Below are 15,033 nucleotides of genomic sequence, written 5' to 3'. Positions count from 1 at the left end.
ATAATTAGAGGTTTCTTTTCTATTTATTATTTTTATTCCTTTTTCTTGTCCTTTTGCACTAGATATGTCCTCAAATAAAATATTGAAAAACAGTAATGAAAACATACAACCATGTCTTTTCACTCCTGTTTTTAAAAGAACACTTTAATCAGTTCGTGACTGTTTGTTGATGGATTTTTGGAAGATACATGCAATTAAATTTGGAAAACTCACATCTATTCCTAATTTGCTAACAGTTTCTTTTGTTTTATAAAAATTAAAATCATGTGGTGAATTCTCCAATTACACTATTTTACTTTGAACCACAAGTTATTCTACTACTTTTCATGTTTGCTTTTGAAAATATTTTTCCCAGTCATCTTGTTATACATTTTTAACTTAATGGAATTTTGATAGCAAAATGTGGTCTGTTAAACAAGTCCTTCATAATCCCTGAGTCTTGTTTTAATTTTTAGTATGTGGCCAATTTTATTTATTTATTTGATACTAGTGAGCTTGATGCCTAATTTATCAATATCTTATTGAATTATGTCTATTTTTTCTTTATGTGTTTTGGAACTACATTAGTTACATATATAAAAAAAATCAAGAGATTCAAAGATCATATGCTAATAACATTTATAACGAGTGCCCCAAATTGTGTATGTTATTATAATGTGATGATTCTACCTAAAATTACACTGTGTCTAGTTTTAATCTGGCTATATCACTTGTCTTCATCAAGATTTAATTAGCACAATTTTGTCTATTTAGTTTCAGTCAGTCTTTGCCATTATGGTTTATGTTTACAAATAGCAAAATGCTGGTTTCTTTTTAATTCTATGATTTTTGCCTTTTAACTAGTAACTGTAAACTATTTGCATTTATCACAATTATGAATCCTTTTAATGTATTATCAAAACTTTATTTTGGGCTAAGCACAGTGGCTCATACCTGTAATCCCAGCATTTTGGGAGGCTGAGGCAGGTGAATCTCTTGAGCTCAAGAGTTCAAGACCATCCAGGGCAAAATGGAGAATCCCTCTCTCTACAAATATACTAAAAATTAGCTGGTTGTGGTGGCACACTTCTGTGGTCCCATCTACTTGGGAAGCTGAGGTGGAAGGATCCCTTGAGCCAGAGGGAGAGATAGTAGTGAGCTGAGATGGCACCATGCACTCTAGCCTGGGCAACAAAGTGAGCCCCTGTCTCCAACCAAAAGAAAAAAAAAGGGGGGGGAAAGGAAAAAAGAACTATATTTTGTAGCATCCTGTGACCCTGTTTTGTTCTTAATATGTTCTTAATATTCTTTACTGCCTTCTTTGGGTTTGATGTTTTTGTATTCTTTTTTCTCTCTTCTAATGGTATTTAAACTATGTAATCAAATTTTTTTTAAATTGTAGGTATTTATGCTTAACACACTTACATTTTATATATGTGTGCGTGTTTATGTGTGTATCTATCTATACATCTAAATTCACCAGTAGTTCTATTAATCTCAAAAAGTATGGGAGGCCCTCGGACATGGGAATTTTTTTTTTTTTTTTTTTTTTGAGATGGAGACTCACTCTGTCACCCAGGCTGGAGTGCAGTGGCAGGATCTCGGCTCACTGCAACCTCTGCCTCCAGGGTTCAAGCGATTCTCCTGCCTCAGCCTCCCGCGTAGCTGGGATTACCGGTGTGCACCATCACACCCAGCTAATTTTTGTACTTTTAGCAGAGATGAGGTTTCACTATATTGGCCAGGCTGGGCTCGAACTCCTGACCTCAAATGATCCGTCCACCTCGGCCTCCCAAAGTGCTGGGATTACAGGCATAAGCCACCATGCCCAGCCTGAACAGTGGAATTTCTAAGAACTGTTTCTTTCTTGCATGTTTTGTCTAATATTTTACTTACATATTACATACCATTCCCAACATTTTTGGATATTGTTTACATTCTATATTATTTTTAGATTGAATTCATATTTACCAATACCTTTCCTCACCATTCCATTTCATATTTTGATTCTTCTTTTATTTTAGTTTACATTTCTTATGAAGCAAATACTTTGAACCTTTATTTAGTAAGGGTTAATTAACTTTCAATCAGTGTCTAAATTACTACCATTTAACATTTTATTCTTAAAAGAATATTAAATGTGTATAAAATTCTGAATGGGCAGTTGTAGTTTCTCTGCATTTTTAAGAGTTTTTTCCGCTGTTCTTGTTATTGTCTATTTTTGTTATTGATAGTCTTCTGCCAATCTAATCATCACACATTTCTGCGTAACTACCTTTCTGTTATGGCTAATTTAAAATCTTGTTTTTGTCTTTGGTACTTCTTTGAAGTTTTATTTCCATTCATATAAATGTTTGTCAGGTATTCATTGTACTTTTTTATATATTATATATCATTATCTTCTACCAGTTCTAGAAAATTATTACTCTCTTTAAATACTCTGTTCATTTTTTTGTCTATTTTTCTGAAACTACTGTTAGTATTCTTTTCTTAAAAAAAACTTTTAGGTTTGAGGTACATGTGAAGGTTTGTTATATAAGTAAACTTGTGTCACAGGTGTTTCTTGTATAGATTACTTCATCACTCAGGTATTAATTCCAGTACCCAATAGTTATCTTTTCTGCTCCTTTCCCTCCTCCCACCTTCCACCCTGAAATAGATACCAGTGTCTGTTGTTTCTTTCTTTGTGTTCTTAAGTTCTCATCATTTAGCTCCCACTTACAAGTGAGAATATGCAGTATTTGGTTTTCTGTTCCTGCATTAGTTTGCTAAGGATAAAAGCTCCAACTCCATCCATATTTCTGCAAAAAAACATGATCTCATTCTTCTTTACGGATGCATTGTATTTCATAGTGTATAGGTACCACATTTTTTTATCCAGTCTCCCATTGATGGACATGTCGGTCAATTCCATGTTTTTGCTATTGTGAATAGTGTTGCAGTAAACATACCTGTGCATGTGTCTTTATGGTAGAATGGTTTGTATTTCTCTGGGTAAATACCCAGTAATGGGATTGCTGGGTTGAATGGAGTTCTGCTTTTAGCTCTTTGAGGAATCGCCATACTGCTTTCCACAATGGTTAGGCTAATTTACACTCCTACCAACAGTGAATTAAGTGTTCCCTTTTCTCTACAACCTCACCAGCATCTGTTATTTTTTAACTTTTAAATAATAGCCTTTCAAACTGGTGTGAGATGATATCTCATTGTGGTTTTGATTCGTATTTCTCTAATGATCAGTGACATTCAGCTTTTTTTTCATTTGCTTATTGGCTGCATGCGTGTCTTCTTTTGAAAAGTGTCTGTTCATGTCCTTTGCTCACACTTTAATGTTTTTTTCCTTGTAAATTTCTTACAGATGCTGGATATTAGACCTTTGTCAGATGCAAAGTTTGCAAAAATTTTCTCTCATTCTGCAGGTTTTCTGTTTACTATGTTGATAGTTTCTTTTGAAACGCAGAGGCTTTTAAGTTTAATTAGATCCCATTTGTCAACTTTTGCTTTTGTTATACTTGCTTTTGGGGTCTTGTCATAAAATCTTTGCCCATTTCTATGTCCAGGACGGTATTGCCTAGGTTGTCTTCCAGGATTTTTATAGTTTTGGGATTTATATTTAAGTTTTAAATCCACCTTCAATTTATTTTTGTGTATGATGTAAGGAAGAGGTCCATCTTCAATTTTCTGTATATGACTAGTGAGTTATACCAGCACCATTTATTCAATAGGGAGTCTTTTCCCCATTGCTTTTGTCAGTTTTGTGAAAGACCAGATGGTGGCAGGTGTGTGGCCTTATTTCTGGGCTCTCTGTTCTGTTTCATTGGTCTGGGTGCCTGTTTTTGTGCTAGTATCATGCTGTTTTCATTACTGTAGCCCTGTAGGATAAGTTGAAGTCAGGTAACGTAATGCCTCCCTGTTTTTTTTGTTTTTTTGTTTTTTTTTCCCTTAGGATTGCCTTGGCTATTCGGACTCTTTTTTCTTTTTTTGATTCCGTATGAGTTTTTAAATAATGTTTTTTCATAGTTCTGTGAAAAATGGCATTGTTAATTTTATAGAAATAGCACTGAATCTGTACATTGCTTTGGGCAGTATGACCATTTTAATGATATGGATTCTTCCTATCAATGAGCATGGGATGTTTTCCATCTGTTTCTGTCTTCTCTGATTTCTTTGAGGAGTGTTTTGTAATTCTCATTGCAGAGATCATTCACCTCCATAGTTAGCTGTATTCCCAGGTAGTTTATAATTTTTGTGGTAATTGTGAATGGGATTGCCTTTTTGGTTTGGATCTTGGCTTGGCTGTTGTTGGTGTAGAGGAATGTCAGTGAGATTTGTGCACTGATTTTATATCCTGAAATTTTGCTGAAGTTTTTTATCAGCTGATAGAGCTTTTGGCCCAAGACTATGAGGTTTTCTAGATATAAAATTATGTCATCTACAAACAGAGTTACTTTGACTTTCTCTCTTCCTATTTGGATACCATTTCTTTCTTTTATCTGCCTATATTCAATGATTTTTAATATCATTTTTCAAAATTTTCAAATTTCTTCTATCTGTGCCAATCTAGGTAATCTCTTCTGATGCATGTTTGAGCTTACTAATGTTTCCATTATCTCTACCTAAGCTATTTAATCTATCCATTGCATGTATGATATGAATAATCCTGTTTGTAATTTCCAGAGGTTCTTTTTGATAATTTAAATAATATGCCTATTTGTTTTGGGGGTCTTGTTTCTCATCTTTTCTTCCTTTTTACATTTTTATTTTTATCTTTATTCCACTAAATTTTTTGACATATATTTTATATTCTATATCCAAAGATTCCATTTTCCAAAGATGCTGGGTGTCTAAGCTTCTCATTTTCCTTTGTTGTAGCATATTTACTTTTGTCTGAACTTATTTTATACTGTGTATCAATATTTGATATGCTTTATATGTAGGAATTTTGTATAATCATTTTACTGCTAAGTTGCCTTTGTTCCTGCTTGACATCCCAAGTGTCTTCAAAGTATAAATTTAGACAATAAACTCATGAAAAAGCAGATCTTTGGTTGTAATTGCATGGGTAGATATTCTCCATCTGGAGCTCACAATAGGCATACTTTTTTTCTTATGATATCCCTCTTCTGGCATTATTCTGGCATTTCAATTTCAGTTCTGATTTTTGACTTCTTTATGGAATCCTCACGCCCTACCCCCACTAAGCCCTCAATTTCTATATCCATGCAATCATCAAGATCAAAATTCTAGAATACATAGGTTAGTTCAAATTCCCAGTTTAGACACAAGTTCACTTTCAACTAACCATTTTAATTTTTAGCTTCTTCATTTTTGATCCCTGGAGATTTCTATTACTCTCTTGTGAGCTCATTCAGGCAATTAAGAGGATATTTATAATGCTTTTATTTGGCATTTATAAGTGTCTTTTACATAAGACTATTTGCATTATTCATTCCACCATACAGTTGAATAATATCTTTCTCTGTGTGTGTGTGCATGTTGTAATAGAACATTTTTCTGATTAAGAGAGCTAGCATGAATTTAACTTATAGAAAAAAAATTACCACAGCTTATGTATACTAACATGTGTTATTTGCTCTAAGTGTATGTAGGAAATGGATTACATGTGCTACATGAAGGACACACCTTTTCTCAATTGATGCTTTGCAAAAGGTTTACAGTATAATGACTTCTTCCTTTAGATATAGTTATTCCACAAGAAATTTACAAATTGCAGTGGCTTAAACAAGTTTAAAAGACAAATTGACTTAAATGTCACTTTGAATTTTATTTATAGTATTTTAAAGATAAATTGTTTCTTCATTTAGGAATGAATCATTCATGGATTTCTAAGGAAGCCTTTGTTTGGTTGGTAGACACTGATTATCTGTGGAACAATACCTATAAAACTAATACAAAGAAAAGAGTACCAGTAATTTGGGCTCCAGGAATAATAATATTTTTAAAAGTCTTTTATGGATAGTATAAAAAAGAGTATTTGAACACCTGTGCAATGTCTAAACTCATTTAAAAGAATTAGAACATAACCTAAGTGATAGAAAAAAATGGTAAAGATTAATATCTTACAATGACTGCACAGAAATTTTCCAAGTACTCCTTTACTTGTCTTCCAGTTTCTTTTACTTTATTTCCATTTTCTTTTAAATCACTAATCACCTAATTTCCAAAAGTCACGGTCAATACTGAAGTCATTTACTAGCCTGATAGTCTGAGTATCATATGCCACATTATATAACTATATATGCCAATATAATCAATCTTAATGAAATCCAATTAAATTGTCTGTGCTGTGGCTATTCAGGTGTCTTGTCTCTTTATTATAGAAGTCATTTGTTAAGCCTTTTATAAATTTGAACTAAGCCAAGGAAGATATAGCTAATAGATGCTTTATTGAGATCCCGGGAAAACAAACCAACCAATTTTTTCTCTATATTCTTAATTTGTTTTGATTTCATTTCAATCTCCCCTGACTTCTTTTTTTGTTCTATATTGTGTTACGTAAAATGCAAGTTAGATTGATTTTTACTATTCTGAGAAGTATTATAGGCACACAAGAATAAATAAAATGTATGTGTAGCTTAGTTAAGTATTGATAAAAATCCATTTAACTGTCACCTTTTTAAAAAGGGGAACATTTCTAGTGCCCTTAAATCTTCTGTGTGTCCCTCTACCAAATACTACTTTCTGCAGAAATAATCACTTTCATCTCTGTGATAATATTTTGCTTATATTATTTATTTTAATATGCATTCACCATTTCAAAACACTGCCTTGGTTTGCTTGGTTTTAACCCATACTATGCATAATTATGTACCTTGCTTCTTGTGTTATACATTGTAAAGTAATTTCATATTCTTGAATACCACTATTTGTTTTTATAATCTACATTTTTGTGTTGCTTGACTATAACGAAATTTACTCATCCTAAGCTTGGTGAACATAACCAGTTTTAGACTAATTTGAAAGAAAAAAAAAACTGCCAAGAATACATCTGTACATGTATTCTGGTACACATGAACAAATACTATTCTGGATTACATGTACATAAAATTGAATTGATGCATTACAGAATATAAATAACTTAAAATGTTCTACTTAATGTCCTCAAATGTACTAGTTTGTGCATATTTTATCTACATTTTCACCTGCAATTGGCAGTTTCTGATTTGTTTCAAGGTTAATCTGGTAGTTTTTAAATGAAATCTAATTGAGTTTTAATTTGCATTTCTTGGATTACTAAATGAGTGGATATATTTTTCACATGTGTTTGAGAGATTTTGGTTTCCTCTTTTCTATAATGGTTTTATTTTTTAAAAAAATCTTTATAAAGGATATTTGATTAATGCAAAGCTAAAATTTTCTTTCAAATGTAATTATAATTTGCTGGGTTTTAGCTATATAATTTGTAGTTAAGGCTTCTTTAAGAAGCTCAGAGCATTTTATAAGGTTTAGTAAATTTAATATAGTACTAAAGAAGTAAATTATAATACCTAGGTGAGTATAACTAGTTGATCTCAGAGAGCATGTTAATAAACTAGAACTGATATTCCATCAACTTAATAAAATATTAATGATTTTGAATAACAGGCTTATGTAAGTTTATTAAAACTAGTTTGTGAAGTTTTCATAGAAAACCTGCCTTTTAAAATGATTTGAATTGGCTAGTAAAAGCATATCATTGAACACTAGCCATGAAGTATCTCCTTTGAAGTAGTTAGAAATGGTACGCTTAGGGAAAAAAAAATTCCAAGATTCCTATCATGCTACCCAATATGTTTAATAAGATGAGGTGACCACAGATAATCATGGATAAAGTGATAATAAAATACTAGTGGAGAATATACATTAACATTTTAATACATCTGGTGAGTAGGTCAGGAGTTCAAGAGGTAGTCTATCTGTAAGTAACAAAGATAAGGAGATAGATGCGGTCTTCTTTAAAGATGACTAAGATCTCTACTGTCAAAAAAAAAAAAAAAGAAAAGAAAAGAAAAGAAAACACCCTCAAATGGATAATATGATGGATGGATAAAGATAAAGGGAGATTTAGGTGCAGGAAAAGCATTTATTGAATACTTTCTTCAAGCAAACACTAAGTTTGATACTCATGGCATATGCATGACTCCTAGTTTTTAAATTATTTAAAATTGGAGAAATATTGATGTTAGGTCAATTTTTGTCTATTGTATATGGTCTGATAATACCGTAATTGACATATTATCTCTAATGTAATACCTTAAAACTGGAAGTCTTTTTCTTTTCTTCCTTTCTGCCTCCTAACCCTAACCCTAACCCTCCCACCTGATTCCTCCTTCCTTCCCTTCTTCCTTTTTTTCCTTCCTTCCTGGCTTGCTTTTAATTAGTTTTGTTATAATCTACCAGATGTGGGTGGTAGGGGACATCTTCTAACACTTCTCACATAAACTCAAATTTTGGGTTCTCCTTTGGAGTAAAACAGTCTCTTCACTGTTTCCAAGGTTATTCCTGAGTTGCAGAAATTCTCTTTCCATGTTTATTCCCCATATTCCTCATTCAATCTTGCCACAACTAGACAAACAGAAAGCACAAGGGTACCCTTTCTTGCATCTAGAGGTAGAAACCTTAGCAGCACACAGTAACTACTCCAGGTCTGTCATATAGATGCATTAATTGTCTAAATATCAATTTTTCATGCTTAAAACAATTGCTTTAAACATTTCCTTATGTGCATTCAATCCATATGAAATAAATTTTCTGGCAAATATTTAATTAGTTTTATTCAAAATATCTGATTAAAGTAGCAAATGCTGTAGGGCTAGAATTATATGGCTTTTATCTTTTTTTTAATGGCATTGTTGAAATGATGTTAGCAAGGTGGCAGAACAGGAGATCAACTGCTTATATTACTCCACGACAACAATAATTCTGCATTCTTCCACAGACCAAAGTCTTTGTGGAAGTTTTAGTATTTAGGCTGCAGGTTGTGAATCCCTCATGGAGTCCAAGACCTAGGGGGGTAATTTTGAGAGTGAGGACCCATACCCAGGTGATAGATTCATTAACTGTGTTTCTGGATTCAAACCTGGAAACACCCCCATTTCCTGAAGGGCTTGGTTAGAGTCTAGTTTGGCCTTGAGCCTGCTACCAAATGTTACCAAGGAGTCCAAAAGTAGTCACAATAGTTTCTCGACAGAAAGGCTCATGTGTTCATCAATATTGGTCTTGGCAGTTGACTTGAAAATTATTTTTGTAACTAGGCTCTAGCCCCACTCTGCAGCAGTCTCAGCTTAATATTGCTTATATAAGGATCCATCTGTGCAAGGGGGCAGAAAAGCAGTTATAATGGCCTTTACTGATGTTTGTCAACTATGCATAGAAAAACCTGTCAATGTAATAAATGTGGCAAAGTTTTTAAGTTGTGCTCAGTCTTCACTGAACATAAATTTTTTAGCAGAGAAATGCTACAAATGTGAAGAATATGGCAAAGACTATAGGTTGTTCTCAGATTTTATTAGACAAAAGAGAATTCATACTGCAGAGAGATGCTACAAATGTGAAGAACGTGGCAAAGCCTTTAAAAAGTTCTCAAACCTTACTAAACATAAGAGTTCATACTGGAGAGAAACCCTACAAATGTGAAAAATGTGACAAAACTTTTACCTGTTCCTCAACCCTTCTTAAACACTAGAGAAATCATACTGGAGACAGACGCTACAAATGTGAAGAATGTGGCAAAGCCTTTAAGTGCTTCTCAGACCTTACTATTCATAAGAGAATTCATACTGGAGAGAAACCCTAAAAATGTGAAGAATGTAACAAAGCCTGTAGGTGGTTCTCAGACCTTGCTAAACATAAGATAATTCATACTGGAGATAAACTCTATGAATGTAATGAACATGGAAAAGCTTTTAAGTGGTTCTCAGTCCTTAGTAAACATAAGAAAATTCATACTGTAGAGAAACCCTACATCAGTGAAGAATGTGGCAAAGCCTTCACCCACCCCTCAACCCTGATTAACCACAAGAAAATTCATATGGAAAAGAGACCTTACAAATGTGAAGAATGTGGCAAAACCTTTAAGTGCTTCTCAGACCTGACTAATCATGAGAGAATTCGCACTGGAGAGAAACCCTGCAAATGTGGAGAATGTGGCAAAACATTGAGCTGGTTCTCACATCTCATTAGACATAAGCAAATTCATACTAGAGAGAGGCAACATTAAATAGGATAGTTGTGTAGAGCTTTTAATACAATGCCTGCCTCCGGTAAGTACCCAATAAATGGAAGCTGCATATGTTGTTCTCTGTCTATGAAAGCTGCTCTTCAGCTTGGCGGTGTGGACTGTGGTCAGTCTCCAGCTTCTGTATTATTTCTCTGGCATCTGCTGCTCCTTTATTTGAAGTCATTCTGTCCAACAGACTAGCAGTTTTCCAAGTGTGGACACCAAGCTAGCATCCCAGCATTACCTGGAAACTTGTTAGAAATGCAGATTACTGAGATTCATTCCAGATTTACTGACTCAGGAATCCTGGGAGTGGAGATCAGCCCTGTTTTAGCAAGGCCTCCAGAGTATTCTGATATGCATTCAAGTTTGGGAACCACTGAAATAGACTACCACTCACCAAACCACTACCTGAGTCAGGCTTCCCTGATTGATTTTAAGACAGGCTGAAGGCAGCATGGAATATTATTGCATTAAGATAAATATAAACAACCCAGAATTGTTATACTGTTCTATGACTTATTTGTCATAAGATATTAAGGAGTTCAGTTCATTTTTCTGAGCTTCAGTTTCCTGCCCAGTCAAATGGGAGTCTATCCTGTTCTGCTGCTCTTCCGCTGCTATTCTGCTGTGGTGTAGTGAGCCTCCAAAACAAAAATAATAAAAAGTACCTTATGAAAACATATTTCAAAAGGGAAAAAAGAATAATTGCTATGGAACTTAAAATCCAGATTTGTAAAGTCATGTTTTCTTTTACATAAACAGTGAAAGAGATTAAAATTCAATACACTTTGGGTAGTTTACCTGCAGGCTTTCCCCTTTTACCCTTTAAAACACATGCAAAAGGCTCTGTCAATCTCCTGTACCTTTGCTCTTGACCTTATCATTTTACTCTCAACACAGCTCACACCTTTTGAAGTGAAAAGAAGAACAATAAACAAGACAAAAGAAAGAAAGGAAAATGAAGCCAGTTTAGCAGTCAGCCACTAAAATGTAGCAGCAGCTAGCTTCTTTAGGTCCCAGCCTAAAATATTGAAAACAACAACAACAACAACAAAAAAAAAAAAAAAAAAAAAAAAAAAAAAAACCCAAACAAACAAAAACACTGTTCTGCCAACTGAAGATGGTACTGTTGTAATAATTTTCCTGATTATAAGAAAATTTAAGTTTTGTAAATTTTTATTATAAATTCAATGCCTCTAATTTCTGTCCTGCCCTGCCTATACTGTCTTATAGAGTTGTTGAGATCTTTAAATGAGATGAATTATATCTGATAGGATTCTTTGGAACTCAAATAACAGAAAATGTAAGCAATACTGGCTTAAGAAAGAAAGAGAGAAGGGAGCAGTTGAAAAGAGGAATAAGAAGAAGAGGAAGAAGAGGAAGAGGAGGAAGAGGGAGGAAGAAAGAAAAAGGGGAAAGGAAAGGAGAAGGAAGGAAGATAATATACTGTCTTGCTTAGTATCAGCAAGTCAGGTCTCTCCAGATACAGACACAAGGCACCATTAGGTCATAGAATCTTTATTTTAGTGTTGGCTTCTTTCCAAATTAGGATCGCCTCTTACAGTTGAACCATCTCAGCAGATTCTGTCAATCTGGGGCCACATACTTCTAGGTGCAGATCCAGGGGGAAAATTTGAGAGTCTTCACTCTGGTATTTCCACCTGAAGGCTCAAGCATGCCACTGGCTCAGAAAAGGTCATGTGCCCACTGCTGAGCCAATCATGGTGTTAGAACGGCTCTGATTGACATACACCCACAGGAGAGACACAAAACTGAGAATGGGAAAGCAGGGGGTTCCCAGAAGGAGAGGGGAGTGAGTGGTGCTTGATGAGCAGGCAAAGCACAGATGTCTATTCTCTTTACTTGCAAGTGCTGGAGTTAACAGGACTCTGAAATTTAGTGACATATTTAACTCTAGACACTCTTATCCACCCCTCATTAAATAAAATTTTGCAAGTCTACCATGCCTCTCCAGTTGACCGCCCCTACCATGCACTGAGAGTGCCTTCTCTTATGAGCCATGGAATGCTGCAGGGATTATCTGGGTGGCTGCTATGCCTCAGCATGAAAAAGTATGAAAATAGCTGATCCTCATTCTTGCTCTGCCACCTATTCAGTGCACAAACTTGTATTAAGTTTCTTAACCTCTCTGTGTCTTATTTTCCAAACATGAGATGAGTGCCTGCCCCACAGGGATACTGGGATAATTGAAAAAGGTTAATATGTAAAATGGTTAGTTCTGGTTTCTAATTGTACTCACCAAGTTCCCTTCTCTAGGGTAAGAAAGGGGCATCTGACATAGAAGTAGCACTGTGGGAAATACAGTTTACAGATCTCAGGTAACTCAGCATACTGCTCTAGCAAGAGACCTGTATAAATAATGGCAGAAGCCTTAGATCAGGGAAGAAACTCGAGAGGTGGTCCCAGAAGTTCCAGTCTTTAGACCGGTGTTGCAAAGTTAAACCCATCTTATAGGTTACTAAAGTTTGCAAAATTAATTCCATTAATTGATATTTACTTATAGAGCATCTTCTATGTGTCAGGTGCCACGCCAGATACTAGGGGATGTAATAATGAGTGAGACAGATTTTGTGTCTCTCTTAAGTATAGTATGGTGAGGAAGACAGAAATAAAGTAAATGATATAGGCATGGGCAAAGACTTCATGACTAAAACACCAAAAACAGTGGCAATAAAATCCAAAATTGACAAACGGGATCTAATTAAACTAAAGAGCTTCTGCACAGCAAAAGAAACTATCATCAGAGTGAACAGGCAATTGACAGAATGGGAGAAAATTTTTGCAATCTATTCTTCTGACAAAGGGCTAATATCCAGAATCTACAACGAACTTAATTAAATTTACAAACAAACAAACAAACAAAAAACCCCACAAACAACCCCATCAAAAAGTAAGCAAAGGATATGAACAAACACTTCTCAAAAGAAGACATTTATGTGGCCAAAAAACATGAAAAAAGAATCTCATCATCACTGATCGTTAGAGAAATGCAAATCAAAACCCAGAATGAGATACCATATCACAATAGTTAGAATGGCAATCATTAAAATGTCAGGAAACAACAGATGCTGGAGAGGATGTGGAGAAATAGCAACACTTTTACATTGTTGGTGGGAGTATAAATTAGTTCAACCACTGTGGAAGACAAGGTGGTGATTCCTCAAGGATCTAGAACTAGAAATACCATTTGACCCAGGCATCCCATTAATGGGTATATACTCAAATGATTATAAATCTTTCTACTATAAAGATGCATGCATACGTATGTTTATTGCGGCACTCTTCACAAAAGCAAAGACTTGGACCCAACCCAAATGCCCATCAACAACAGCGTGGATAAAGAAAATGTGGCACATATACATCATTGAATACCATGCAGCCATAAAAAAAGGATGAGTTCATGTTCTTTGCAGGGACTTGGATGAAGCTGGAAACCATCATTCTCAGCAAACTAACATGGGAACAGAAAACCAAACACCACATATTCTCACTCATAAGTGGGAGTTGAACAATGAGAACACATGGACACAGGGAGGGGAATATCATACACTGGGGCCTGCTGGGGGGTGGAGGGCTAGGGGACCGATAGCATTAGGAGAAATATCTAATGTAGATGACAGGTTGATGGGTACAGCAAACCACCATGGCATGTGTATACCTATGTAACAAAACTGCACGTTCTGCACATGTTTCCAAGAACTTAGTATGGTAAAAAAAAAAAAAGAAAAAACAAGGAAAAAGAAATAGAAGTAATAAAAAAGGAATCCTAGAGCTGAATAATATGACATAACTAAAAATTTTAATAGAAACTATAGAAACTTCCAATAACAGACTCAATTATGTAGAAGAAAAATCAGTAAACTCAAAGACAGGTCATTTGAAATTAGCAAATTACAGGGACAAAAAAAAAAAGTAAAAGAGCACAAGCAATCTATCAGACATCATTAAATATACATTTATGGCAGTACTTGAAGGAGAAGAAAGTGAAGAGACAAAAAGTCAAAAATCTTATTCAAAGAAATACTTTGTGAAAACTTCCCAAATCTTTTTCTGTTTTGTTTTGTTTTTGAGACAGAGTCTTGCTCTGTCGCCCAGGCTGGAGTGCGGTGGTGCGATCTTGACTGGCTGCAACCTCCTGATTCTGGGTTAGAGCAATACTCCCACCTCAGCCTCCCGAGTAGCTGAGATTACAGGTATGTGCCACCATGCCCAGCTAATTTTTGTATTTTTAGTAGAGATGGAGTTTTGCCACATTGGTCAGGTTGGTATTGAACTCCTGGCCTCAAGTGACTCATCCGCCTCGGCCTACTAAAGTGATGGGATTATAGACGTGAGCCACCATGCCTGGCTCCAAATGTTTAAAACAAAATTTTATTCAATTTTATTTTAAGTTCCAGGATATATGTGCAGGTTGTGCAGGTTTGTTACATAGTTAAATGTGTGCCATGGTGGTTTGCTGGAAGCCATTATCCTCAGCAAACTTCCCAGATCTTGGGAGGCATAGGGATATACATATTCAGGAACCTCACGGGATGCCAAGCAAAATCAGTTCAAAAAAGAATACTATGAGACACAGTGTAATCAAATTGTTGACAGCCAAAGGGAAAGAGAGAATCTGGAAAGTGGCAAGAGAGAAGTAACTCATTACATATAAAGTATCTACCATAAGGTTATCAGTAGACTTCTCAACAAAATGCTTGGAAGATAGGAGGGAGTGGAATGGCATATTCAAAGTGCTGAAAGAAAAAGAGAATCACCAATCAACCATACTATATGGTGAAAAACTGCCCATCAGCAATAAAGAAAAGATG

At 34.9% G+C, this 15,033-nt stretch overlaps 1 pseudogene; it reads left to right on the top strand.

Annotated features, from left to right (window-relative positions):
- Window positions 1–10,843, top strand: part of LOC141406972 (uncharacterized) — a 42,501-nt pseudogene extending 31,658 nt beyond the window's left edge.
- Window positions 10,844–15,033: the final 4,190 nt, after the last annotated feature.

Source organism: Macaca fascicularis, chromosome 6, assembly GCF_037993035.2.
Source record: "Macaca fascicularis isolate 582-1 chromosome 6, T2T-MFA8v1.1".
NCBI lineage: Eukaryota > Metazoa > Chordata > Mammalia > Primates > Cercopithecidae > Macaca > Macaca fascicularis.
Note: the sequence above shows the minus strand (reverse complement) of the source record. Positions and strands in the feature narration are given on the sequence as shown.